The following is a 4,880-nucleotide window of genomic DNA, read 5'->3' as shown; positions in this document are numbered from 1 at the left end:
AAATAAGTAGAAGATGATAATTACTATAACAAAGTAATTCAAGTCAAAACAATAATCAAGTAGAACATGCAATAAATCACAATAATAATTTTGAAATTAAATAGGAAAGAGTTAGAGATAATGACACTGTAGTTTTATAGTGGTTCGGTCAAACTCGACCTACTCCACCCCAAGCGCATTTGAGAATTTGAATAAAGAACTTTCTCGACTCTTTCCACGGATCAGAGCCAAACCGCTACACCGCTCTTTTTACGAGTTCAAAAACAAACTCAATCCTTTCCACGACGGAGGATCAAACTGATACAAATATTTGAGTTTGATAATAGCACACCATAACTCTCTCAAAGATTAGATTTACAATTTGGGACACTCACAACTATTTTCTCACACTATAATAATAATCCCTCTCAAGAATAAGATGAAGAGAAATAAACTTGTAAGCTTGGAGAGAGCAACAAACCATGGAGACTTTGAACAAATAAGGATGGGAGAATGTAGGTAAGTTGTGTCTTTTAAAATGTGGGGAAGATGAGTTTATATAGTGGAGAAAAATGGCAAAATGTAGGAATTAATATTGACCATTGGATTGTGTTAAGAATAATGGAAGGTGGAGATTAAAAGTAAATAAATAAGAAAATTTTCCAAATTCATTTATTTAAAATTTTTAATATAATAATAATATAATATAATAATAATAAAAAGTTACGTGGGTAACGGTCAAATGAAAATTCAAAGTTTATTATAAATATAATAATATAATAATAATAAAAATTATGTGAGTAACTACCAAAATTTTAAAATATAAAAATCGATGTAAGTAACGGTTAGATTCAAATTTATATTTTGTAAAAATAATTTTATTTAGAAATATAATAATAAGAAAAACTCCACCATTTGTTACTGTACCAAAATTATAAATGTTATACTTTGATATATTTTGATTTGTCCATCATTTTGATTTTGCTGCCACATCATGTCGGGTATGTTGTCTCGACTCTAATTTCTTCGTTTTAGCTCTGATTTGAGTAATTGAAAAGTCGTTGTAATCGTTGTTTCCGACCTTATACTGTGGACAGTTCAAAATACTCAAAATAGTTAATAATTAAAAGTAGGTTTGTTATCATCAAAACATCAATTAATTGATTGAAATTAATTAAAGTGAGATCATGGGCCAAAAAGCCAACAATCTCCCCCTTTTTTTATGATTGACAAATCATTTCAAGAAAAATTCATAAAAAACAAGATAACACACCATCCATGTAATAATATCAATACATTAATATATTATCATAAATTTCATTCAAGAGCATATTCTCCCCTATATTAATGCCTCATGATTCATAAATTATAAAACAACAAACTTAGAGCATATTTTTCTTAATTTTCTTCTCCTTTGTAATCATCAAAAAGAACAATCGAAGAATAATTTAAGAATGACATAATAGTTCCCCCTAAGAACATGCATTCAAAAATTATAAACAAGATTATAAAATTTAAGATATGTCACCACGAATAATACCAAGTTCAAGAATAATATGTTCATTTTGCACCTGTTCTCTAATAAAATGATGTCTAATGTCAATATGTTTAGTTCTAAAATGATGAATAGGATTTTTGGTTAAATTAATAGCACTTGTATTATCACAAAATATAGGCACACTATCAAACTTTAATCCAAAATCACAAAGAGTTTGTTTCATCCAAAGAATTTGAGCACAACAACTAGCAACCGCAATATATTCCGCTTCGGTAGTAGATAAGGCAACCGAATTTTGCTTTTTACTAAACCAAGAAACTAAGGAACTACCAAGAAATTGACAAGTTCCACTAGTACTTTTACGATCAAGTAAGCTTTCGGCAAAATCCGCATCAGAATATCCTACCAATTTAAATTCAACATTTCTAGGATACCACAATCCTAAATCAATAGTTCCAAGCAAATATTTAAATATTCTCTTAACCGCATATAAATGAGATTCCTTAGGACAAGATTGAAATCTAGCACAAAGACACACACTAAACATAATATCGGGTCTACTAGCAGTCAAGTAAAGTAAAGATCCAATCATACCTCGATAAGTTTTAATATCCACACTTTTACCTTTTTCATCCTTGTCAAGCTTAGTGGATGTGCTCATGGGAGTTCTTGCAATCTTACCTTTATTGAACTTGAATCTTTTGAGCAAATCTTTAGTGTATTTCTCTTGATTGATGAAGATACCATCCTTGAGTTGTTTGATTTGAAGTCCAAGAAAGAAACTAAGTTCTCCCATCATACTCATCTCAAACTCACTATGCATACATTTAAAAAATTCTTCACATAAAGAAGGATTAGTAGAACCAAATATGATATCATCCACATATATTTGCACTAATAGCATATCGTTTTCTTTAATCTTAATAAAGAGTGTAGTGTCGAGTTTGCCCATTTTAAAATCATTCCCGATAAGAAAATTACTAAGTCTATCATACCAAGCTCTTGGAGCTTGTTTTAAGCCATAAAGAGCCTTTTTCAACTTATAGACATGATGAGGAAATTCTACATTTTCAAATCCGGGAGGTTGTTCTACGTAAACTTCCTCCATAATATAACCATTCAAAAATGCACTTTTCACATCCATTTGATACAATACAAAATTTTTGTAACAAGCAAAAGCAAGTAACATTCTAATAGCTTCTAATCTAGCAACCGGTGCAAAAGTTTCTTCATAATCTATGTCTTCTTCTTGACAATAACTTTGAGCTACAAGCCTAGCTTTATTTCTAATGATATTCCCATTTTCATCCATTTTATTTCTAAAAACCCATTTGGTTCCAATAATAGAAATTAGATGGCCTAGGGACTAATTCCCAAACTTTGTTCCTTTCAAATTGATTTAGTTCTTCTTGCATAGCTAAAATCCAAAACTCATCATTTTCGGCATCCTTAAGACTTTTTGGTTCAATTTGAGAAACAAAAGCAAGATTATTAAATAAATTAATAGAAGAACGAGTTTTCACACCTTGTTCGAGATCACCAAGAATCAAGTCCTTGGGATGAGATAAGGCATACCTCCATTCTTTTGTCATTGATGAAGAACCTTCCTCCTTTAAGCTCACCTTTCTTTACTTAACCAATTTCTTTGCCTTTGTCAAGTAAATCTCCAAAATTTCTTTCTAAATCATCACTACAAATAGATTCATTAGAAATATTATTGCAAGATTCATCAAATACCACATGCATAGATTCCTCAATAACTAAAGTTCTCTTATTGAATACTAGTAGATGAATAACCAAGAAAAATACCAATATCCGTTTTTTAATCAATTTTTCCAAAGTTTTCTTCGTTGTTCAAAATAAAACATTTGCAACCAAAAACTTTAAAATACCCAACATTTAGAATTTTGTTACGCCAAACTTCATAACTAGTTTTATCTAATGAAGGTCTAATTAAAACTCTATTTAAAATATAACAAGCGGTATTAACGGCTCCCGCCAAAAAATATTTAGGTAAATCATACTGATTTAACATTGATCTAGAAAATTCTTGTAAAGTGTGATTTTTCCTTTCAACCACGCCGTTTTGTTGAGGAGTCCTTGGAGAGAAAGAAGTCATGAGAAAAACCATTATCTTCACAAAATTTTTCAAAGGCAACACTATCAAATTATCCCCTATGGTCACTCCTAATTTTAGTAATTAAAAACCCTTTTTCATTCTGAACTCTTTTTATAAAACTAGCAAATCTTTTCTTATTATGTTTTATCATCAAAACCTAAGTAAATCTTGAAAAATCATCAACTATCACAAAATCATAATAATTTCCTCCATAACTAGCTATTTTTTAGAACTAGCTATTTTTTAGAAGGTCCATATGGAGTAGTTGAAGAGGCCTAGTAGTAGAAATCATATTTTTAGATTTGGAAGAAACTTAGTTTCCTTCCCATTTGACAAAGAATCACAAATTTTATCTTTTTCAAATTTAAGTTGAGGAAGACCTCTAACTAATGAATTTTTTGAAATATTTGAAATCAACTGCATACTAGCATGTCCTAATCTTCTATGCCATAGCCAAGAGTCATCAAGCAAAACCGAAAGACATTTATCATTTGTAGGACAATCATTCAAATCAATAGTATACACATTATCATCTCTATTTCCTACAAACAAAACTTTCCTATCACTAGCATTTTCAATATGCAATTATTCTTATCAAATACAACTCTAAAATCTTTATCACATAATTAACTAATGCTAAGTAAGTCATGCTTTAAACCAACTAACAATACATTTTCAATGAGAGTACAAGAGTTATTACCTATACCTTTACCAATTATTTTAGCTTTCTTGTTATCACCAGATTACTAAGCCACCATCCTTCTTGGAAAGATTCACAAACTTGGATGGATTACCCATCATGTGTCTTGAGCAACCACTCTCCAAGTACTTATCTTTCGTAGAGGCTTTCAAACAAACCTAAAAACAAAGATATTCAAAATTGACCTTTTGGTACCCATACTTGTTTGGGTCCTAGAGAGTTAGTCTTTACAAATTTAGGAATCCATTTCATGTTTGCATTCATATTAAAAACATTGTATTTGGATAAGTAACAAGAATAATATTTATGTCCAAACTTACCACACGAGAAACAAACAACATTATACAAGAATTTATTTCTTGGACTAAATTTGTGTATTCTATTTTAATTCGAAGAGTTATTTTTTAAAACATCGTTAAATTTTGTATTTTGAGAAACTTTTATTCCTAAATGAATATTTTGAGAATTTTTCAATTTAAAGCAGTTAAGTCTAATATGACCTTCAACACCACAATAATGATATATAGGCACAAATCTAGATTTATCATACTTAGATACAAATTTACATGTGTTAGATTTAGACA

Source organism: Cucurbita pepo, unplaced genomic scaffold (genome assembly GCF_002806865.2).
Source record: "Cucurbita pepo subsp. pepo cultivar mu-cu-16 unplaced genomic scaffold, ASM280686v2 Cp4.1_scaffold000165, whole genome shotgun sequence".
Classification (NCBI taxonomy): Eukaryota; Viridiplantae; Streptophyta; class Magnoliopsida; order Cucurbitales; family Cucurbitaceae; genus Cucurbita; species Cucurbita pepo.
Note: the sequence above shows the minus strand (reverse complement) of the source record.